At 32.4% G+C, this 25585-nt stretch overlaps 2 protein-coding genes across 5 annotated transcripts in view; one reads left to right on the forward strand and one right to left on the reverse strand.

Annotated features, from left to right (window-relative positions):
• Positions 1 to 25585, reverse strand: part of SPATA17 (spermatogenesis associated 17) — a 275330-nt gene that overhangs the window by 124832 nt on the left and 124913 nt on the right. The gene's annotated exons all lie outside the window — the stretch shown is intronic.
• GPATCH2 (G-patch domain containing 2) overlaps positions 1 to 25585 on the forward strand; it is a 452239-nt gene that overhangs the window by 2103 nt on the left and 424551 nt on the right. The gene's annotated exons all lie outside the window — the stretch shown is intronic.

Here is a 25585-nt window from a genome sequence, read left to right on the forward strand (position 1 = left end):
TTTCCAGAGAAACATTAAAAGATTTATGCAAAATGATCCAGAGTAAAGTGGGAAAGACCCAGGAACACACATTATACAATAACAACTATACTGCAAAGACAAACAACTTTCAAATACTCAAGAATCAATGCAAGACCAATAATGATTCCAGAGGATTGATGATCAAGCATGCTATCCATCTCCTGACAGAAAGGTAATGGAATGAGACAGATATTATATATATGACAAACCCAATGTACAAATTTGTTAATCTGAGCATATTTGCTAAGATTTTTTTGAAAAAATAAAATTATTTATAAAAGAAGAAGATATATCTTAACTTACATATGACAAACTGAATTTTTATTATTATAGGATTATTATAGAAAGTGTTCAAAAAGGGGACAATTGGTATCAGGGGACCTAATAAGTTTTATAACACTGTGAGATAGAAAAAAGTTCTAGGACTCTACCAACATCAACTGGAGAATTCCAGTAAGCTCCCTTGACAGTAAGAGCTCTCTTGCTTCTGCATTCCTAGTACTTAATAGAGTAAATTGCACAGAATAGATTCTTAAGAAATGACTGCATAATTATATGGCAATTGTTGCCTCATATTCTTCTCCTTGAGTTTAAAAAGGACCTTATATATCTACTTTGTGGGATATGGGGAGCAAATGTCTTCTTTTAAACAATTCTTTCTTTTGTCATTCCCTGCCTCCTGTTTTAGCATTCTGTAGTCATCAATCTGACAGGAATATAATGCATAACAAATGATGCCCTGGAAAGTGACTAATGCTAGGAGTCAACAAAGTTTATTATTTTGACACTTAAAACTAACAAGTTTATGACTTTTTTAAAGAACTAGCCTTCTAAAAGAATAAATACAAATATACACCAATTATTAGTTCATTCCCACTTTTATTCAGTCTCACTTTGTATTGTTGTTGCTGCTGCTGCTACTGTTGTTTTTGCTAGATAGCCTTATGAATACATGATCTTGATGAAAAAACTGCATGCATCTTCTTGCAAAGGGAGTGATTCTCTCTTTCACAAGAAGAAATATAAAATATTACAAATGAACTTTAAAATATCCTGCTTCCTTTGTGCTTTCAAAGAGAGTAAGATAGTATGTTTAAAAGAGTAAGCAGTTTGAAGACTGTGTGGCAACTATCTGTAATGGAGGTAATCAGTCACCCACTGATCTTTTAGGCTTAGATGACTGAATACAAGAATAGCCTCTAAGAACTTAAGAGAAATAGTTTCTTTCTCTCTTCTTTTCTCTCCTTCTCTCTATCCTTCCCTTCTTCTCTCCCTCCTTCCCTTCCCCTGTCTTTTTCTTTTTCTCTCTTTCTGTTTTTTTCCAGTACTTAGATAAATTTAAATATTATTTATTAAGACTTTTGCAAAACATGAAGTGCTATCAAAATGCTATACAGGTTTTATGGTGGAGGAAACAATATTGTCTCATACCTGATACTCATATTATCCACTGAATAATTTCATGAGAGGAAACTATATTACTTGTAATTAGGGAGATTCTAGACTCTAGTCATATCTATATTTTGCTATAGTGATTTTCCTGAAAAAATTCAGTTAGGGTCAAAAAGAACCTGAAAACTTTGGAGTCAAGTATCTAGCATTAATCCCCATCTGAATGAACATGTCAAATGAGTAGGCAAATTCATTTGAAGGAGGGCCAGGGTTGTGCTCTTGGGATGCCTATCTCCTCCTTATCTAAAATCTAAAAGAACTTCACAAATGAGAATTTCACAAACATAAAGATATTAAAATTAAACAACATATTGCTAGAATAGTCAAGAGCCTGAAATGGAATCCCTGATTCCTTAGTTGAGTCTACTCCCTGGGGCCTCAAAAAAGTTCCTTTTAATTGGGAGAAGAATTGAATAACACCATCAGATGGTCACTGGATTAGCTTTCTACTCCCAGGAAAATCTGACTGCTATTGATGAGAATGTTACTAAGAATGCGTAATTATATGGTTCCTGGAGGGTACTTATAATTGAATTATAAGGTGTCTAGTGAGCATTCAGTGACAGGACACTTTACAGATTTGTCATAGTCCAGAATGTGAACAAGACATTTCATAATTCATACAAAAGTACACTTAAGAAATGATAGGATTATATTAAAACATTCCTCTTTTAAAAGAAAATGAGACCTGAGGTTTCTACAAAGAGGTTTTAACATTTTAAGAAATTTCATATTTTACTTTACTCCGTGATTCTTATTCTGTTACCACTTTAGAAATAAAGAGAAAATAATGAGAAGAAAAAGTAAAAGGAAATACAGCAAGTAACCAACCAAATGAGAACTGGATAATTATCTAGATTATCATGTCTCTTTTTTTAGTTAAAACAAAAAATGAAGAGAGAAAAAAAAAACTTTGCCCCAAGTACAAGTATAAATATATACAATGAAATTTACATGAATTTTATTTTCAGATTTTAAGTTACGTTTTCTTAAGTGTGGAAGAAAGTTTCTTATTGTGCTATTTCTATGTATTCTCTACTGCAACAAGTTTTTCACCCACCCAACAGCCTGCAGCAAGTCCTTAAAATTCTTGAACTTGGCACACTTCACAGCCTAACTCCAGTATTATTCCAGACTAATTGCATATTACTCTTTCACATACTTTATGTTCCAGCTAAGCTGGCCTACTTATTATTGTGTAAACTTGACATTTCATCTTCCATTGATATGTCTTTGAATAAGTTGTTCTCCATATCTGGGAGATATTCCTTTTCTCACCATTCCTCTCAAAATGCTAAACATCCTTCCAGGTACCACTCACTAGCTTTTTCTGATACCCCTATTTATTAGTGCTTTCTTCTTTTATCAAATATTTATTACTCTGCATACTTCTCATATCCACCAGTAGAAGGTAAGGTTCTTGAAGACAGGAAATATTTGATTTCACTTTATCTTTGCATTCTTAGTGTTTTCTTAGGTAGTTTAAAAAGAACGGGATCCACTACTTTCTAAGACATTTAATTCTACTTCAGAATAGTTGTAATTATCAGGAAGCTTTGTCCTACATTGAATCTGCTTATTGGAAACTCCCAACAATTGCTTCCAGAACACATAAAATTTCTATAACTTCATAGTTCCCTAATATACTGCCTATTAACTATATTAAGAGATAACAAAATTAGTCTGATAAGTGCTATTGTTTTTATATTTAATTATATTTTTGTTTATTTCATTAAATATACAACTACAACAAAATTAGTCTGATAAGTGCTATTGTTTTTATATTTAATTATATTTTTGTTTATTTCATTAAATATACAACTACATTTAAAAATGTTTAACATTGCTTTTTAAAAAAATTGAGTTACAAATTCTCTGCTTCCCTCTTACCAGTAAGACAAGCAATATAATATTCATTATTCATGTAAAATTATATAAGACATATATCCATATTAGCCATGTTGCAAAAATAATTACAACACAAAAAGCAAAAAAAAAAATGCTTTAATCATTATTCAGAATTCATCAGTTCTCTTTCTGGAGGTGAATAGTATTATTCACCATTATAGTTTTCTCAGAAATGTTTTGGATCTTGTTTTGATTAAAGTCCTAAGTTTTTCATACTTGATTATCCTTAACAGTGTTGCTATTAGTATGTAGTATTCTCAGACTGTTCACTTTGCTTAACATCAGCTTATGTAATTCTTTCAAGATTTTTCTAAAACCATCCTGGCTTGTCGTGATGCTTGTCAGTGGTATTCCATTCCAAACATAGACCTAATTGTTCAGTCATTCCCCAACTGATGAGTATTTAATTTCCATTTTTCTCACTAAAAAAAAGCTGCTAAAAATATTTTGGTGCTTATAAGTCCTATTCCCTTTTCTTTTCTCTCTTTGGGATACAGAAGTGTAGTAATGGTGTTATGGGGTCAAAAAGTATACACAGTGGAAAAGGAAGGAATTTATGACCACAGAAGAACTAGAGATTATTGATCACAAAATAGAAAATTTTGATTATATCAAATTGAAAAGTTTTTGTTCAAACAAAACTAATGCAGACAAGATTAGAAGGGATGCAATAAACTGGGAAAACATTTTCACAGTCAAAGGTTCTGATATAGGCCTTGTTTCCAAAATACAGAGAGAATTGATTCTAATTTATAAGAAATCAAGCCATTTTCCAATTGATAAATGGTCAAAGGATATGAACAGACAACTCTCAGACAAAGAAATTGGAATTATTTCTAGCCATATGAAAAAATGTTCCAAGTCATTATTAATCAGAGAAATGCAAATTAAGACAATTCTGAGATACCACTACACACTGTCAAATTGGCTAGAATGACAGGGAAAGATAATGCGGAATGTTGGAGGGGATGTGGTAAAAGTGGGACACTGATACATTGTTGGTGGAATTGTAAATACAGCCAACCATTCTGGAGAACGATCTGGAACTATACTCAAAAAGTTATCAAACTGTGCATACCCTTTGATCCAGCAGTGGTTCTACTGGGCTTATACCCCAAAGAGATACTAAAGAAGGGAAAGGGACCTGTATGTGCAAGAATGTTTGTGGCAGCCCTGTTTGTAGTGGCCAGAAACTGGAAAATGAATGGATGCCCATCAATTAGAGAATGGCTGAATAAATTGTGATATATGAATATTATGGAACATTATTGCTCTGTAAGAAATGACCAGTGGGATGATTTCAGAAAGGCCTGGAGAGACCTACACAAACTGATGCTGAGTGAAATGAGCAGGACCAGGAGATCATTATAGACTTCAACAACAATACTATATGATGATCAATTCTGATGGACATGGCCCTTTCCAACAATGAAATGAACCAAATCAGTTCCAATTGAGCAGTAATGAATCGAACCAGCTTCACCCAAGTCTGGGAAATGATTATGAACCACTACATAGAATTCCCAATTCCTCTATTTTCGTCCACCTGCAAAATAATTGTATGGACATGTACACATATATTGTATTTGATTTATACTTTAACATGTTTAACATGTATTCGTCAACCTGCCATCTGGGAGAGGAGGAAGAAAAGTTGGAACAAAAGGTTTTACAACTGTCAATGCTGAAAAATTACCCATGCATGTATCTTGTAAATTAAAAAGCTATATAATAAAAAAATTAATAATAAATAAAATGGTGATGATGATAGTAAAAAAAAAAAGTATACACAGTTATATAATACTTTGGGAACAATTCCAAATTGTTCTCCAGGATGATTGGATTAGTTTACAATGATACCATGAGTTCATTAGTTTATCTATTTTTCAACATCCCCTTGAGGATTTTATCTTTTTCTTTTCTGTCTTCTTAGCCAGTATGATTGGTGTGACATGGTACTTCATATTTGGTTTAATTTGCATTTCTCTAATCAGTAGTATTTAGAAAATTTTTTTCATTTCACTATACCTTTGATTTCTTCTGAAACTGACTTTTCATATCCTATGACCATTTATCAATAGAGAAATAGTTCTTATTTCTATAAATATGGTTCAATTCCCCATGCATTTGAGAAATTAGGCCTTATCAGAGAAATTTGCTGTAAAATTTTCCTCCATATCCTGTTTTGCTTCTACTTTTGGCTGCATTCATTTTGTTTGTGCAAAAATAAAATCAACCATTTTATCTTCCATGATTCTCTCTCTTGTCAGGTCATATATTTTTTCGTTAAAGAAAGAATTTTTTTTTAAAAATTCTCCTTTACTTTACCTTCTAATTCTATGATATCAAGGCAGTATTCTTTTACCGTTTCTTGAAACATGAAATCTAGACCCTTTCTTTGATCAGTTCTTTCAGACTATCCAAAAATTCTTTGAATATCTCTCCTCAATCTGTTTTGCAAGTTACTTGTTTTTCTGATGAGATATTTCCCTTTTTTTTTTCATTCTTTTGACTTTGCTTTATAGTTTCTTGATGTCTCATGCAGTCAATTAACTTTCACTTGCCCAATTCTAATTATTAAGGAATTATTTTCTTCAGTGAGTTTTTGTACCTCCTTGACTCTGAGGCCAATTCTGTTTTTAAGGTATTGTTTTATTCAGTTTTTTCAGTCTTTTTTTACTAAGTTGCTAATTGTTTTTTCATAATTTTCTTGCACAGCACTCATTTCTTTTCCCAATTTTTCTATCATTCTTGTGATTTAAAAATTTTATCTTAGCTCTTCTCAAAATTATTTTGTACTTCTGTCCAATTTACTTTTTTTTTCTTTGAGGCTTTGTTTTTAATTGTTATGATATAATTTTCTTTTTCTAAGTTGTGTATTTATCTTCCCTTCATTATAGTTGCTTTTTATTGTCAAGGTTCTCTTTTATGGTTTGTTAATTTTTAGCCTGTTTCTTTATTTTGAACTTTATGTTAAAGTTGGGGCTCCATTCCATAATTAGAAGGAGGTAAAATTGTGCCAAGTTTCAGACTTTTTTGTACTGATGATTTTATAGCTAATCCTGAGGGTTTGGAAGTTTTCCAAAGATGTGTGATCCGGGCAGAGATATGGTCACTCTTCTTCTAATCTGGTTTTACCCAAGAAGGGTCCCTGCACTTTTGAGACTGGAAGTAATTTTGCTTCTCAGAATCCCTGTTTCCTCAAATGTTCCTCCCCAATCCTTGAACTATAATTTAGAAGTGGGTATATGCAATGAGGTTGGCAAACAACATCCAGTCCTATACGCAGTGCTAGCATATGAATCCCTGGTATTTTCTTTCTGATCATTTGCCTGATCCCCTTGAGAGCTACCAACGATGTTGCTGATGTCACCACTACCAAGACCCACCACTGGGGGCGCATTCAAATGAGCTCCAGGGCAGCTCCCACCTCAGAGTCACAGATCTAATCAACATTGGTTATCTTTTGTTGGCTCTACCATCTCAGAATTTGATTTGAAGCATTATTTTAAAGTTGTGTGAGGGAGAACATTGGGAAAGCTTAGGGGAGTGCTTCCTCTACTCCACCTTGGGTCTACACCCAGAAGTCACAAGTGCCTTTTTTATGGAAGTCACCCTGGATATTTGTGATAACAACTTCCTTTTCTAAATCTTCAAAATTCATCCTTTTAATGATAGCTTCTAGAAATAAATACTTATTAAGGGATATATCAACCACTGAACAAACAAGAAAAAGCAAAAACAGTAACATATTTCAAAGACATTACATTCTAATCAAAGCCTAATTTAGTGACCTCTACAGTTTGCAGACTTTTCTCATTTTGTAAATCCAGGATATACATGCTTCTCTTCAATCCTTTTGCAGATTTTTTCTTCTACACATATTTCAAAGATTACTGACCTTGCCTCAGCAATCATATCTGCCACTTTTTTTAAGATTCTAGACTATAGTTTTTTGAGACTGTATGTTTTGAACTCTTAAGTTGATGACTGGAAGCTACATGCTGTCACTGTCTTAATTTTTTCACTCTTTATTATATCAACTCCTGCTAAGTCATTTTTTTCTGAGTTCTTTCTAGTCTGAAGATAATTGTTCTGTTTTCTCTTTATGTATCTCTGTGTCTCTTGTCTCTACATCTCTTAGCTTCTCTGTGTCTCTGTCTCTTATAGTCCTACTTCTTCTTTAATTTTCTACTTTCTTCCACTATATATTCTTCAAGAAAATTAATATTTTATTTTCCCAGTTACATGTAAAACAATTTTGACATTGTTTTTAAAACTTTTGAGTTCCAGATTCTCTCCTTTCTTCCCTCCCCACTTCACCCCCCACTGAGAAGGCAAATGTGAAGTTATATAAAACAATTCCATAAAAGTCATGTTTGTAAAAGAAAACAAATTTCCCCCTCCCCCAAAAAAGAAAACTCTCAGAAATAAAAGTTTTTAAAAAGTATGCTTCACTCTGTATTCAGACACCATCATTTCTTTCTCTGAATATGCATAACATTTTTCATCATAAGTCCTTCAACAGTCTTGGATCATTATATTACTGAGAATAGCAAAGTCATTCACAACTGATCATCCCACAATATTGCAATTATTTTGAACACTTCATTTTGCATGAGTTCATTCTCCAATAAATATTTTTTCTTTTTCTCATTTTTTTGTTTTTATTTTTCTTCTTTTTTCTCATTTCATCTCAGAATAAGATTGAATGCACCCCAAATTTTTCTTATAAAATCATGTCATGTTTGTGCCATCATCCTCCATTTTCTGCCTTTGTCACGATCTTCTTTATGTGTTTTTTTAAAATGTGATTTGGTCAACAAGTTCCCTGTGCATCCACATAATGCTCTTAGACAACTCAGAACAAATTCTGCTTTAAGGATTTTTTTTTATTTTGAAAACTTTTATTCTACTTATTTAGAATTTTTTAAAAATTAATAACTGTAAAGAAAAAAAAACAGCTCTCCTTGAAGAGAGCTACCTTAAGGGCTTTTTTAAAAAACCAGTATTAAAAAGTACAAGGTCCTATGGCAGATACACTGAAGATATGATTTGTTGAACAACCTAAATTAACACTGAATGAAGCACAAGGCAGAAATTGCTCATTAGTCATATGTATGATATCCTTCTGTAGAATGTAAATAGGAAATAAATTCTCTATTTATGGCAAGGGTCTCCAAATATTACTGTTCACAGATGATATGTTAATTACTTTAAGCTCAGAATGCTAGACTTTTGAAGTACAATATATTCTTAAACACAAAATGAAAGAAAAAATAATCTTACCATAATCATATAACTGAATGGATATAGCCAACTAATTGTTGCATCTGCCTATCTTTTTCTACCTTTTTTTTTGTTAGTCATTGCAAGACAATAACCTGGAGCTAAAGATGAGAAGGAAAGGATCAGGGTGGATGTCATTTGAGAAAGGACTACACAGTTCTTTCTCAGATATAAGTTATCTATTGCTGCTGCAAATTTCCATCTTTTTAAACACTATTACTTTACAACACATACTCAACTCTAAATTAAGAATAACAGAACTCACTATCCCAGGGAGAAAAATTACAGGTGACTTAAAAGATAATGGAAAATGCATGATGGATTAAGAAGAGTATATTACCAAAAATTACTTGGGATATGATAAATGGTATACAATCAAGGGAGATGAAGAAATAATTGTTAGAGATGCAAAAGGAAAACCAAGAGATTATAAAATGAGTAATTTTTCACTCAGTCCAGCCAATGAACATAGCCAATGAAGATTCTTTAATATGTGTTGCCACTCATATTATATTAGAATGTGAGATCCATAAAAACAGAAACTGACTTACTTTTATCCTTAAATGCCCAGTACTTAGCAAAATATTTGACACAGAAAAATACTTAAATTTATTAAGCCAAGAGTTTCTCCTACTAGACTAATGAAGTGATTTTTCACAGTGCGAGGCACATAGTAAGTACTTAGTGAATATTTTCTAGCATTATCTCTTTCAAGAATTATCATTTTTTGGTTCCTGGGCAGTAATTTCTCCCAGTTCTTCTCTTGCCTTTCTACCCCAACTCCTCTGTATTACTGACTCCTCATTCTGAATCAAGATCATATAAAGAAGATGATACTTGAAATTAGTTAAACTGATTGAAATTCTGCTTTTCTTAAATACTACCATAACTATGTGACTTTACACAACGTCATATAATGACTCTGGGACTTAATTATCTCATCTGTAAAATGGGAAAATTTTGACTAGATAATTTCTAAGGATCTTTTCATTAGTAAATTCTATGTCCCTCTCACACTTCTTTCTTTCCCTCTCCCTCAACAATTTCATCATCAACCATGACCATCATAGGATGATTTTCAGAAATTCCATCCCTTACCCTTATATTATGGGCCTATAATATGAGTCATGTTTTGGCTTTTTCATTTGAATATCATAGTCAAGAAGCATTTAATAAGAAATTATTATATGCCAGGCACATGCTAAGTACTGGGAATACAAATACAAATAGAAAGAAAAACAGTCCTTGCCCTTAAGGAGCTTATATTCTAAGGAGTATATAGGATATTGGAGGAGGACAGGTACCTCTGATGTGAGAACTCTCTAAGCACTTTTAAGGGCTTCTCATACAACTTTGGGGTCCAACTAATCACTCAACTCTTATCTATGGCTCCAAGAAGCTATAGAATATGCAACAATCACATCGCAGTAAAACTGTCTTGGCAGATGGGCTAAACCAGGTTCAGACCTCAAAGCTGTCAGCACATCAGACCTGAATTAGGGGGATGTCTACACCATGCATGCCTTCATTCTTCCCTCTAAAATAAACCCTTCTCAGGATGACAACATCATCTTAATAAAAAAAATACTTTAAACCTCTGCTTAAAAACCTTAAATAGTTCTATATTGTCTGCCTAGTAAAGTATATAAGCTCCTTATCTGGAACTCAAAGCCTTACACAAACTGACTCAAATCCTCTTTTCAAGCTCTATTTCATACTATTTTTCATCATCTCTCATTATCTTCTTACATTTTTCCATATGATACTTTTACTCCTGCCATCCTTCCTATGAAGAACAACTCTGCCCATCCTGTCCTTTATGAATTAGCTCCAGTGTCATCTCCCATAAAATCTTTATTGTTATCCTCAGGTAAAAGTGTCTTTTCTCATAAAATTCCTTATGACACATTTTTTGTTCTTTTTTAATTCTTTCTTGTAATATGCGTATCTATACTCCAACATATATAGATCTTATAATATATGTAACACATCTATAGTTAGAGATATAATACAAGATAATATATATGCAATATATTTATATATCTATATATCTTATCTCCCACCTCCATTATTTTGAAAGTTTCTTAAGAGCAAAGATAATATGTTATTTTTGTACCTCTCGCCTATTAGGACAGTGTCTTGAACATAATAACATAATAAGCCCACATTAAATATTTCCAGCACTGGCACAATTTTGAGCAGCATACTTTTTAGGTAAGTTATTTCATGTCATTATCAATATATTCTTGGAATTGCAAAGAAATTTTAGATTCAAAACTGCAGATCAATAACTATATTTATTGAATAGTTTTAGTTAAGTAGAGATGATGACAAAACAAAAAGACTTTTGGATGATATTGACTGTCACTTGTATGAGTAGATTGCAGCTGATCAAAAGCAAGGATATATGTCAGAAAAGTGATTTTTTTAAAAAAAAATGTCATCAAGGAAATTTATAAGTAAAAAAAATGAATCACTCACATGGTAAGAATGATGAAGACAAATGAGGTACATAGCCACAACTTGCAGAGGTGTACTAGAGCCAGTTTGGACCACTTCATGAGAGCTGATTGTAAAATTTTCAGTGTGAGTATATACACATCAGAAACCAGTAAAAAATATGAGGACTTGATTTATTATTTTTTACTATCTAATATAAGTGATGGAAAAACTGTTAATAATATATAAGTGATGGAAAAACTGTTAATAATAGAGGTTAAACTTAAAAGTTTATATGTAAATGTTTATTATGTATATGCACGTGAATATATATATGTGTATATGTATACATATATGTATACACACACATATGTGTGTGTGTGTATATATATAGCCTCCAAGATCCTCTCCCAGCTCTGAACCAAGGACCCTCTAAACTCCCGTTTCCATTATAGGATGAAGTTTACAAAAACTTCCTCACATCAATCCTATGAGGTTGGTGAATGAATTTCTATCTCTATTTTACAGATGACAAAATTGAGACTCTGACAGATTATAAATCACCTACGACCACCTGGCCAGTGTCTCAGGTCTCCTGATTCTAAAGAGGCGAGTTATATAATCTAGTACTGGCCTAGTACTCTCACCATTATAGTACTAAAGTATATATATAAAGTTAGTTTTTTAATATGCATCAGAATACCATTGCCAATGGAATATATGGGCACTCTATGACTGTGAATGGAAAATCAGGTATAAATAAAGAGAAGATATTGTGGAGACAAAATTAGCAGGACTTAAATTAGAAAAAAATGGAAGGGAAAAGAAGGTCAGGCTTAAAGAAGGAAAGGAAAGGTAAAAGGGAAAGGGATAGAAAGGAAAGAGGAAGAAAAGGAAGAGAATGGATAAGGGGATGGGGAATGAGATGTGATGCAGGATCATAATGCAGTGGGAATTTTATAATTCTTGGATAATTCTCTTTTTATATCAACATATGTAAGAAAATTTAGAAGAGATCAAGTTTAGAGAAGATGATGGGTTTTATTTTGGACATATTAGGCTTAATATTCTAGTAGAATACCAAAGTGAAAATGTCTAGTAGGCATTTGGTGATGCTAGATTAGAGCTCTAACAAGAGAATAGTGTTAGCTATATAGAATGAGAATGTAGACATGATTTCTGAATCACTGAGAAAGGATGAAATCATTATTTTTGAAACGAGAAAAAAAGAAAAAATATGAAGTCTTTTGGAACATTCGTGCTCATAAGGTTGAAGATGAATGCTGATCCAGAAAAGGAATCTGAAGAACAGTCAGATAGGGATAATAGAAAATCCAAGATGAAAGTCTCACAAGAGTCTTGAGAGGAGAGGATACCCAAGAGAGAGAAGCTTGATAAGTCATATCAAAAGCCATAAAGGTTGAGAAGAAGAGGTTGAGAAAATATTATATGATTTAACAATTAAGACTTATAAAGAAATTTGATAGAACAGAAAGGGGAAAGTAGAAGTTACCTTGCAAAGAATAAGTAGAAAGTGAAAATGTGGAGGTAATGAGGATAGGTTTACCTTTTCTAGGAGTTTAGCAGTAAAGGGGAAGTAAGAAATGGGATGATAGCATGAAGGAATGGCAAGATTAAATAAATGGGCTTTTTAAAGGATATGGGAGAATTGTTTGTAAATAACAGAAGAAAAAAATAATAGAAGAAAACTGAAGAGAAAAAGAGAAGGAATGATATGTAATACGTAATAAGTCAGCTATGACTTAAGAAAATTTTGGAAGCGCTATAGGAAATGAGTAGGAGAAGTGAGAAATTAAAAGCAAGAAAATAAATTAGGTGATGACTCAGCATGGATCTTGCCCAAAGGAAAATTTATCTCTTAATTGGAGATGAAGGAGGAGTCTATAAGTAAAGAAATAGAGTTCTGAAGTTAACTGTAAAGGATATGAAGGAATACATGACAGTATTAATTTTCTTAATAAAATAAGAAGTTAAAATTAACCATTTGATGAAAGATAATAGGATAAAGATAAATTTGGAGCTTTGGGAGAAAAGAAATTTAAGTGATCCTAAGTTAGGGTACATATCTGTACATCCACTCAGCATATACAACTCAGATCCATACATAACTCAGAAGGGTTATATAATTTTCTCCAACAATATTCATCAGTTCAAAACTAGCACACTGAAGACAGTTAGTGGGCTTGACAAGCATTAAGATTTAGTTGGGAATGAAGAGTATAAAGAAAAAGGGAGCTGATTCCAAGTTGGAAGCCAGTGCAGAGTTGTACTGGATAACTACAATATCAAGGCTGAAAAGAAACTAAGAAGACCAAAGAAAGGGAATAATTGATAGGTGGAAAAAGAAGTATGAAGAGACTAGAGATTGTAAGGAGAATAAAGAGTTAAAGGCAGGAAATTGGTATTAGAAGGAGGAATTTCATAATTCAGTATCTTTACATCTAGTAGAGTTTTGAGTCATGGTAAGGGCAAAGGTTTGACCACCTTAAAAGAACTGAGGTAAAATGAAGATTTCATCCATGGAAGTTGGGAAGATTAAAGTAGTACTAATAATAAAGTAAAGTACTAATAATCACCCACGGGCTGACCTCTTCAATATTATTTTGCCTAGCCAACACCAACTATGAACACATCCACAATCGAACCTCAATCCTTACTCGAGGCCTCCAAATAATCCTACTTATATGTGCCTGATGATTACTAGCAAGCCTCGCTAACCTAGCACAACCTCCCTCTATTAATCTTTTAAGAGAGCTTATAGTAATTATAACCACATTCTCTTGATCCAACTTCTCACTCATCCTCCTAAGTATCAACACAGTAATTACTGCACTCTATTCCCTCCACATACTTATTACTTCTCAACGACCAAAATATTCAAGTTAAGCACTACTTTCCACGTACATGGGAAAGAAATGAACTGAAAAAGAAAAGAAAAGAGAAGATAGACCAGAAACTTAAGTTCTTGAGAAAGAAGGGAAAGTGACCTAAAATATAGTAGATGACAGCTACAAAGAGAACTTGAACAGAATGATATAGGTGGATTAAGAGAACTGCATAAAAGTTGAATGACAGTAACAGAAAGATGATTTGGAAGGAGCAGTGGAAGTGAGTTTTGTGGGGTGGAAGGGAGAAAAAGAAATAAAACTAGTAAAACTAGAATTAGTGGTAGGGGGAGAAAGAAACTAGAAAGTTTCAAGGGATTAGATAATAAAAGAAATATGGGTTTCTGTGAATATCAGAACAGAAAATATGTGAGAAAAAGACAAATGAAGGAAAGTTTGTTAAAATGTAATATGTGGTTAAGCAAGTACAGGATGGAAGGGAAAAACGAGGAGGAGAGAAACTAGGGAATGAAAATTTTGCCTTGGCAAATGATAACTAATTACAGGGATTAGTATAGTTCTTACTTATTTTTGTATGTTATAAAACCCTTTGGAACTCTGATGAAATCTATGGACTTATAGTTCTCTTCTCAGAACAATGGTTTTCTAAAGCATAAAATAAAATATGTAAAATTACAAAAGAAACCAACTATATGCAAATAAATTATATATATATACATATATATATGTATATATATGAAGTGGAAGTTTTCTAGCTATAGGACAGGGGAGAGGTATAATTTGATTGGCTACACAATTGATCATATCAATAGTAATGCTGAACTGAAGGTCATATAAAAAAGACAACCACTAACTCCAGTCTTTATATGGCTAGAGGAGCTACTTCATTTATTCTTTATCAGTCTCCTCAAACAATCATCTTCCTGCTCTTTATTACAGTCCTCATCTTATTTATCTGTATTTAAACTACTAAAAAAAATTTTGGTTCATTTTTATTAGATATTTTCTTGCCTAGTCCAGAGAAGAGTGATATTCATGGGATTCTCTATTCCATCTAATCCTCCCCTATATGGATGAATAATTTTCTTTTGTGGTAACTAAGTTAAAATAAATGATAAATTTCTTCCTCTTGCCTCCTCTCTTTCCTTCCAAGTTACTTTTTTTTTATTTCATTTTTCTTTTTCAATACCTAATCCTATATCTTTTCTTACCGTATTAACACAATAACTCTTTGGACAGTAGAACTCCAAAGGGAAAATATTCTCTTACCATTTCTTTAGCCCCCTCTGGGAAATTTTCTTATTCAATTTTTTAAAATAATATTTCCCTGGAACCCTTGTGATTCTTAAATTATCTTGCCTTCCCCTATCTATATCTTTTGAAAAGTGATCTTCACATGTTCTTCCAATTACAGTTCCATTTCCTCCATTTTTTTTTCCATTTTTTTTTCAATGTGCCCAGCACTTTACTAAAGTTTCTCATCCTCTATTCTAAGTTGTTGATTTCATTCTTTGTATTTTTCTTCAATCCTTCAACAATTTCAAGCTATAGGAATTCCACAATTAGCCTTTTCTAGACTCTTACCTAATATTTTTTCTTAGAGATAAAACAGAATCTATTTTACTTCAGCTGAAGTAAAAAAAGGCAGAAATAGCCATCATAATCTCAGATAAAACAAAAGCAAAAATAGATATAATTAAAAGAGATAATCAGGGAAAGTACATTTAGCTAAAATATCAACAAATTTTCTATTTTTTCTGATGAAAATCTCATTTCTCATATATTTAGGGATCTGATAAAAAACCATTCCCTAATTGATAAAGTCATCAAAGTATATGAACAGGACATTTTCAGAAATAGAAATCAAAATATCAATACTTATGTGAAAAAATGCTCAGAATCACTGTTGACTAGAGAAATGTAAATTAAAAGAGTTCTGAGGTAACACATTACAACTATGAGAAATGAGAAATGCTAGAGGGAATGAAGGAAAATTAAATACATTAATTATTGAATGCAGTAACAAACTGATTATGATGGGGTTGTGAACTGGTCTAACCATTCTGCAGAAAAATTTGGAGCTATGCCAAAAGGACTATAAAATTATATATATACTGTTTTACACAGCAATACCAAAAGAGATAAAAAAAAGAAAGTATATGTACAAAAATATTTATAGCAGCTCTTATGATGATAAGGATATAGCAATGGATAGGATGCTTAGGAATTGGGTAATACCTGAAAAAAAATGTAGCATATGATTATAATGGAATACTATTGTGGTATAAGAAATGTTGGGGGGAGGGTCAGAAAAAATATGGCTAGACCTTTTTGAATTAAGTGGAGTGAAAAGAACCAGGAGATCATTGTGCACAATAAAAAGCAATATTATAACGATGATCAACTATGAAAAACTTGGTTACTATGATCAATACAATAATCTAAGAAAATTCCAAAAGACTTATGAAAAAAATGCTATCCACTTCTAGAGAGAGAGAACTGATGAATTCTGAATATAAATTAAAATATAATTTTATTATTTTTAAAGTAAATTTATTTTCTTTGCTGTATTTTAAGTTCTGAATAGGCTCCTCTTTCCTTTCCTCCTTCACTATGTACTAGAGAAGGCCACCATTTGATACAGATTTATAAATATATGTAAAACCATACTTCGCATACTTCTATTCATTAGGTCTTTCTCTTGTGATGAATAGCATTTTCCTTTGTGGGTACTGACAAGTATTTATTGTGCTCAGATTAAATTTAGTTGTTCACAATTATTCTTTGAATAATCTTGTTCTACTGTATACAATGTTCTCTTGGTTCTGCTTACTTCCACTTTTTTATTATTTCCTGCATTTTTCCATGCTTCCCCTCTCCCCATAATCAACAAGTTAATACTTTCTTACAATTCCAATACAATTATATACCACTGTTTGTTTTACAGTTCCCCACTTGATGGATATGTTCTCAATTTTTAGTTTTTTGCCAACACAAAAAAGGCTGCTGTGAATATTTAGAACATATAGGTTCTTTTCCTTTTGTCATGGTCACCTTGAGAAACAAACCTAATAATGGTATTTCTTGGATCAAAGGGTATATACACAGTTTTATAACTTTGTAGGCAAATTACAGATTTATCTCCAAAATGGTTGAGCCAGTTTCACCAAAAATGTATCAGTGTCCCAGTTTTTCCACCCACTCTCCAACATTTGATCTTTTTCTAATTTTTGAATTGTATAACTAATTCATTGATTTCCTCTTTATTTTATTGATATAAGCATGAGTTAAAATTTTTTCTCTGATTACTGCTTTTGATGCATCTCACAAATTTTTATGTTTTATTATCATTCTTTTTAATAAAATTACTTATTATTTCTATGACTTGTTCTTAAGAATAGGTTTTTTAGTCTCCAAATATTTTTTGAGAGACAATTGGATTTAAGTGACTTGCCTCAGGGTCACACAGGTAGTAAGTGTCCAAGGTCAGATTTGAACACAAGTCCTCCTGCCTTCAGGGTCAGTGCTCTATCTACTGTATCATCTAGCTGCCACCCTTCAATTAATTTTTAATCTGTTTCCATAATCCTTTATTAAAATTAATTGTATTCCTTTATTAAACAGAATGCATTTAACATGTCTGCTTTTCTGAATTTAACTTTAAAGTTTTTATGCCCTGATATTTGGTCATTTTTTGTAAAATCATGGCTTTCTTTTTATTTCTATTCATTTCTCTCCAGATAACTATCATATCTAAGTTATTTAAGATTCTATTCAGTTCTTTGATTTCTTTCTTATTTATTTTTGTTAGATTATCTAATTCTGAGAGAAGAAGATTGAAGTGCCCCACTGTTATAGTTTGCTATCTATTTCCATCTGTAATTCATTTAGCTTTTCCTTTTAAAAATCAGATTATGGAGAACAGAGCCAAATTGATAAAGGTGGGAACTCCCCAACTTCTAAACTGCTCCAAATTCCTTTAAATAATGACAATAAATTCTAGTGTCAGAACACCCCAAAAGACAGAGTAGATGAAGGCAACTTAGAAAAACAGCAGAAAAGGGCTGTAGAACCAGGGGAGGAGTTGAGCATGCAGTCCTGGTACAGCCACACCAGCACAGTCCTGATCCAGACCCAGATCTGGCTCTAGCCAGACTTCTCATTCAGTGGCAGTACTGGTAGCTTCCAAATCTCTTGATTTGGACACCAAATCTCAGAGTCACCAAAGCAGACTTGGAAGGTCAGCAGAAAAGATCTGTGGAACCAGGATGGGAGCCTAGCACATAATTCCAGTGTAAACTGGAGAGTACAGCTCAGGAGGCAGCCCTAGTCCAAACCCCAGCATCAGCAAGGCAGGGCCTCTGAATCAGCAATAATCCTAAAGGCTTCTGGATCTCTCAGCCCCTGGAACATCAGGGAAGACTCAGAAGGTCAGCAAAGAGGGGATCTGTAGCAATGGAGTGGGAGTCAGGTATAGAGTTCTAGTGCAGGTGTGCCAGCACAGGCCGGGTCCCAACTCAGGAGCCAGCACCTCAACAAAGGAGAACTCTGTTGATTTAGTACACTATATCTTAAAGCTACCATGGGGTGGGAACACTCCTAATAGCTCCAAGGCAGAAAAGAGTACTAGTGGACAGGATCCTAGAAGGATCTCTGCATAAAATCCCTAAAGCTTGAAACAGTCCACTCTCCAGCCTAGAAACACAGCACTATTTTAACAAAGAGTTAAAAGCTGAGTAACGTGCTAGAAAAATGACCAGAAAACAAAAAAATTAGAAGTATACATAGACAGGTATGAGTTGAAAAATATCTTTTTTTAAAAGGTTGACATTAATGGGTGAGAAAGGAATGTACTAAGAGAAAGGGAAAGGGAGAAGTAGAGCACAGTGTAAATTATCTGCCATGAAAAAGAGGCAAAATAAAGCTTTTACAGGAGAGGAAGAAGGGAAGGAGAAGATGAGAGAATGAACCTTACTTTCATCATAATTGGCTCAAAGAGAAAATAACATGTATATTCAATAGGGATTTCAAAATCTATCTTATCCTGCAGGAAAATGGGGGGAGGGGATAGGATATGGAACAGAGGAGGGTTATAAAAGTAAGGGCATATTGGGAGGGGGGGAGTAGTCAATACCCAAGATCTTTTGAGGGAGGGACAGGATTAAAGGAAAGAGAAAGTAAATGGGGCTGAGGAGGATAGGGTTAGTGCAGTAGTTAGCAACAGTAATTGTAATAAGAATTTTGAAGCAAGTTTCTCTGATAAGGCTTCATTTCTCAAACATAGAGGGAAATGAATCAAATTCATAAAAAAGAAAATAAGAGCCATGCCCTAATTAATAAATGATCAAAATACATGATCTGTGCCCAAAGGGCTATAAATTCATGTATATCCTTTGACCTAACACCATCACTATTGGCATGAATATCAAAAAAAGAAGAGAAGAATGTCCTATAAGTACAAAAAAATATTCATATCAATTCTCTTATCCAGCACACTCTCTCTTCTCCATTGAAAATTGAGAAGATGCCCATCAATTGAAAAGTGGTATGTGTTTATGATGGAATATTATTTTTCTAAGGGAAATAATGAGCAGGATGCTCTCAGGAAAATAAACCTGGAAAGTCCTCCATGAACTCACAAGCAAAGTGATGTGTACCATATAGCAATATTATAGGATGACTAGTTGTGAATAATTTTGCTATTCTTAGTAGTACAAAGATCTATGACTACTCTGAAGGACTTAGGATGAAAAATCCTTTTCATGCTTAGAAAAAGAATGGCTTGTTTCTGAATACAGACGCAAATATTCTCATATTCTCTCTCCCCCTCTCTCTCTCTCTCTTTCTCTCTCTCTCTCTCTTTCTCTTTTTTGACTTATTTTTTCTTGAGGGTTTTTATTTTTGTTATGATGGGAAGTCAATGTTTCTTTCTCTTCACAGTTTGACTTTTATGGAAATATTTTGCATAATTTCACAAGTGATTTCTTAATTGTGGGTGGGGATAAAGGAAAGAAAATAGAACTCAAAATTTTAAAAATTGTGTGAAATTTTTTTTTGTTGTTTTGAATGTAACTGGGGAAAATGTTAAATAAATAAAATAAAACAGAACAAAAATATGTAGTGTTTAGAGAAAATTTTAAAAAATCAGACACTAAAGTATTTGTTTACATTTTTCTTTTTGCTCTTTTTGCAATATGACTAATATGGACTTATGTTTTCTAGATGTATAATTTATATAATTTGCTTGCTCCATGTGTATTGGGGAAGGTTTGGAAGGAGAGAATTGAGACTCAAAATTTTAAAAGAAAACAATGTTAAAAATAAATAATAAATGTATCTTAAAATATGAAGATATGAATGGATGGACTTGGCGATAGATTGGATATGGCAGTTAAGAGAATAAGACGTCAAGGATAACTCATGTTATGGATCTGAGTGACTGGAAAGATGGTAGTACCTTTGACAGTGCAAAGAATTTTGGGAAGAGGGGAAAGTTGGAAATAAAGATGATCAGTTCAGTTTTGGAATGATGGGTCTAAGATGTTTCTTGGACATCTAGCTTGTGATGTTTAAAAGGTAACTGGGAAATGAAAGTGTTAAGATCAGAAGTTATTGGCACAAAAGTTAAGAGTAGATTTGAGAATCATTAGCAAAGAGATGACAATGGAAAACATTGGAGTTGATGAAATCACAAAGTGAAATAATATAAAGGAAGAAGAGAAGAGAACCCAGAATAGGCTCTTAAGAAAATCCTGCTGTTATTGGGAGGGACCTTGATGAAGATAATAAAAAATGGAGATGGAGTGCTCAAGTTCAAGATGGAAAAATAGTATCATGAAAACCTAGAGAGAAGAAACAAAGAGAAAAGAATGGTAGATACTATCAAAGATTACAGAAAGTTTAACAAGGATAAAGATTGAGAAAAGACTATTAGATTAAGAGATCAATAGACTGATGAACTCCGAATGCATATTTAAGCAAATTTGCTTTATTTTGTATTATTTTATTTTGTGTGTTTTCTTTTGAAACATAGATAATATGAAAATATGCTTGGCATAACCTCACATGCATTAACAAAAAGAAAGTACTCATCTACTCAAGAAGGGAAGAAGGGCAAGACATAAAAGAAAGAGGGAATTTAGAGCTCAGTTTTTTAAAAATGATCATTAATTTTTTCATGTGTAATTGTGAAATTTTTAATGAAATAAAAAAATTAAGTAATGAATCAAAAAAAAAATCATGAGTAGCTCTGAAGATAACAATTTCAGATGACTGATGATGTCAGAAGCCAGACTTCAAAGAATTGAGAAGTTAGAGAAAAGGAGGTGGAGGCATTTATTATAAATGACCTTTTCCTGGAATTTTGCCACAAAAGGGAAAAGAGAAATAGGATGATAGCTAGTGGAGTAGACCAGACCCCCTTAGAGATATCCAATGTACTATAATTACTGAAGGCAAAAAAAAAGTTATAATCATAACAAGTTTGAGAATGACTGATCTAATTGCATAATAACTATGGAGAAGGATTTGCTCTTGAGTTGGTTCTGGACTTCTTAACTTAGTAGATAAGGAATAACTGTCACAAAGAGTCAAAAGCACAGGGCCATAAATTGGAAGTATAACAAATCCAGACAATTGGGCAAGTACAGTTGGAAGCTGATAGTGTAGATCTTTTTTGCTTTTATTTTCCCCTTTGTCATATGCCTAGGGAAGCAGAGTAGGTAATAGAGTTACATTTACTCTTTCCTCAACAGTCTGACTACCTTCATATAGTGGACCCTTGGTTGTGATCAAAGGACCAACTTTCTGTTTTCTTAGGTAATAATTGCTGACTATAGGCAGTGACAGAGAACAGTGCCCTTTCTGAAAATTATAGTTGTGAGAGTTGTATGGTAAGCAGACCAGTTGAGACCACTGATGATGGAGGGAGAAATGTGTCCCAATAAGAGTCAGTTATTTAATGTATCAGCAAGACCTCCTTTTTTTTTTCTCAGAAGTGTGAATCTCCATCTACCCTAACTTTTGCAGGCAAAAAAGAGTTCAAGACTATTTTTCTCTTTCCTTTCTGTTTTTGCTATCTGATTACGCTATTAAGGAACTAACTGACAGGCAAGGCAAATCCCAACAAAGCAATACTGTGTAAAAATGTAGCTTAAATATAAGAAACTCCAAATATGTAGACACAAATTTTAAAGCATCATGGATTAGTCCTCTGAAAAATTTATCAGATTACTCAAAGTCGTTGTAGATAGGAATAAAATATTTCATTAGGGAGATCTATTTTTATTGATTTTGTGTTCATGGATTCCCTACTCTACTAATAACTTGAACTATTTTAATAAAATATTTTAGCTAACAAAATCTTGAAGGTATTAAATAATCTATCAAGGAAAATATCTGCAGAGAAAGATACTGAAGCAAAAAACCTCTCCTACCCTAAAGAATAATGTTCAATGATCACCTGCCCAAAGAGATTTCATAGAACTTAAAAAACAACTTTAAAAAAATCAAATGGTGAGAGATTGAGGAAAAACTTAAAAATCAACAATCCAAGAAAAATAAGCTGATTATAAAAAGAAACTAACTAATTAGAAAAAGATACATAGAATCTTTAAGAAAACAACTCCTCAAAAACCAGAATTAAGCAAAAAGAAACCTTTTTGAAGTTATGAGAGTTATGAGAAATGAAGACATAAAACAAAATGTAAAGAATGAAAAAATAAAGTGAATTGAGACACCAAAAAGAAAAACAAGTGATTTGGAGAAAAGATCAAGAAGAAAAAAAACATAAGAATAATTGGATTATCTAAAAACTATAATTAAAAAAAAAAGAATCTTGATACAATACTACCAATAAATAAAAGCAATTGTCTTGAAGTATTTGTACAATGGGCAAGGGGAATCTTATCAATCACCACCTAAAAGTGATGTTACATGGAAAATATAGGAACATCATAGCCAACTTCTGAAACCCCAAATTCAAAGAGAAAATATAAGCAACCAAAAAAATTCAAATATGGCATAGCCACAATTAGAATTACACAAAACCAAGCAGAGCAGCTACATTAAAAGGCCACAGATCTTAAAACATGATATATGGAAGAGCAAAATAATTGGAGTTGTGGCTGAAAATATAGCCTGTAAAGTTAAGCATATTTCTGAATGGAAAAAAAAAGTGGACATTAAATTAATTGCCAGATTTTCAGAATATTGTTGCAAAATATTATTGTTAATAGAATATTTGACATATAAGACAGAAGACAAACAAAGTAAACTTCAAGGACTAATTACAAGGGAGTCAATAAGGACAAACTTTATTTTTTTATATATGGAAACATATTTTATATGTCTAAAATTGTCATTAGTAAGTATAGGTAATTCAAGAGAAGGATTTCAGTATAGTTGATAATGATGTGATTTTTAAAAAGCAAAACCCATGTAGAAAAAGATAAAAAGAGTAATTATGTTATACAAATGAGGTATGAGAGGAAGAACTCACACACAGGAATTAGAAGGCTAGTGGCTCTGGAACCCTACTCTTATCAGGTATGAGTTAAAGAGGGAAAAATGAATATGTATCTAGAAGAGTATAAAAGTCTTCTAATTTATAAAGAAATAAGACAAGGAAGAATAAGATAAGGGTGGGGCTATAGAAGCATGTGTGGATTAATTGGAATGGGATAAAATGTATATATTAATAGGAACAGGATAAAGAGGAAAAGCAAGGGACAGAATAAGAGAGGAATCCTTGGAGGGGGGTGATGGGTAAATAATAGCAAGGCAAAGTAGTGTATAGAAGTAAAACAGAGGAGTCAACAATGATAGAAGAGATAGACATAAGCATAATAATGATGATCAGGAGTAGAATTTATTTGGAAAAAAACCAGGGGTGTAATAATCATTGATCTCTGACAAAGTTAAAGCTAAAATAGATTTAATCAAATGGGAAGTAGGAAACTGCACCATTTGTCAGCCATATTAATCAATACTCTTTAAAATAACTAGAGAATATAAGGTTGGAATGTTGCTAGAGTATAGGAAATGATAATTGTTGGATTTAGGAAAAAAAATGAAAAGAATTTGACTTATAAAGATATTATCCACCTTCAGAGAAATGGAAAAATCAAGATCATCATATCTATATGAAAATATATGTATATATTTGTGTATTATCTATTTTTATTATATATGTGTATATGTATGTATATATGTATAGATAAATCCTCTTGGGTTCTGCTTACACATGGCATTTTTTTTTCTATTTTGTATTTAAATAATTAAGTTTTAAATAAATTTGATGACAAAAGAAAAAATACAGAATAAAAACTTAACCAAAAAATAATACTATTTCTTATATGTTATGGCTCTGGAAGGAGAGGAAAGAAGGAAACTAGGGGAAACTATGGTAATATAAGAAACAAAAGACATCAAAACATTTTTAAAATGTAATATAAATGCTAGCTCTTAAAAACTATCACATATGTCAGATGACTTGCATAAACTTACTTATGTGACCTTGGGCAAGCCACTTTATGTCTCTGCACTTTGGTTTCCTTATCTGTTTGAAAGGAAGGGATTGGACTCTAAATCTCTAAATTCCCTTCAAGCTTTAAATCCTATGATTCTATTATCATAATAAAACAATCAATATTATTATACTATTTCACACTCTATAAGAATGTAAGCTTCTTTCTCTATGAGGGATAGAATTGTTCATGTGAATTATATATGTATGTATGTATGCTTGTGGGGGGCGAGGGAGGAATTTGGACAATTTGACCAATAGTTGAAGCTACACAGGATGTTAATAAATCTAGGCTCCATCAATTATATATTTGAGAAAATTATAAAAAATGAAAAGAAAATATTGGGGAAATAACAGCATGACTATTTTTGATCACAGAAAGGAATATTCAACTGCCACATTTTTTTTTTTGCAAACTATTTTGTATCATCTTTAAAATGACAAGATGCTACCTTCCATTGAAAGGATACTCAAGAAAATCAGTTTTTCTTCTAGATCTAATCAAACAACTTATATAAAGTTTTTCTTAACAAGATTTTCTATTTAAGATCAATTTCTCTTTGAAATAGCTTTAATTTTTATGATTTTATACTATAAAAATTATATAAATATGGAATAAGGAACAATTAAAAGAGACACCAAGTTAAGTACAACAAGAGGAATAATATCTTGTATTTACATAGTACATTCCTTCTAAGGGGCTCAAAGTGCTTCACAGACATTAATTCATCCTCACAACATCCTAGTGAGGTTGGTAAGGGGCAGGTATTATTAACAAGGTCCCTGTTCTTCTTTGTGAAATGAAATGACTTTACAGATGGTGACTTTGAGACACAGCATGTGGGCTGTCCTGCTTGAAGGTAGATCAAGACACAGTGTTTTCCATTTCATTTGCATATTTTTGCAGTGATTCAGCTGTCCTCTATATTACTGTACTTGTGTTTTTGGTTACATTCACAGTTGGCTAAGATTAAGCCAAAATTCATGCTTTTGCAATTCAAAATTGCTACAAATTTCTTTGCAATTGTTCAAAAATTACAAAATAGACCATATAAATGTTTTAACCATATTTTAAAGTGATATA

This window comes from Antechinus flavipes, chromosome 4 (assembly GCF_016432865.1).
Source record: "Antechinus flavipes isolate AdamAnt ecotype Samford, QLD, Australia chromosome 4, AdamAnt_v2, whole genome shotgun sequence".
Classification (NCBI taxonomy): Eukaryota; Metazoa; Chordata; class Mammalia; order Dasyuromorphia; family Dasyuridae; genus Antechinus; species Antechinus flavipes.